A 357-nucleotide genomic window follows, 5' to 3' on the forward strand; every position below is an offset into this window, starting at 1 on the left:
ATCGTTTTACAACAACAACAACACAAAAAACAAACCCCAAACAACAACAAAAAACAACAAAAAAACCCAACAAAAAACAACGCGTAGATCTATGCGTAATTAGATTAATTAGTGTTTTTATACCGGAGAGAAAACCCTTTTCGTTGCACGTTTTTCTATTTTGGTTTATGGCTGGACTATCAAAATTAAAGAATTTTGGGCTTTTGAAAATATTATTATGCGTTATGACCTAATTACATATCGCTATTGTTACTCCATAACCGTTTACTGTATACCTGAGCAAACCAGACGAAGTTTAGACTGGCGAATGAATATTTACATAAAATAATCAGCTGGTTCTAATTTTACTTAATTTGA

This window comes from Aplysia californica, unplaced genomic scaffold, assembly GCF_000002075.1.
Source record: "Aplysia californica isolate F4 #8 unplaced genomic scaffold, AplCal3.0 scaffold00083, whole genome shotgun sequence".
Lineage (NCBI taxonomy): Eukaryota > Metazoa > Mollusca > Gastropoda > Aplysiida > Aplysiidae > Aplysia > Aplysia californica.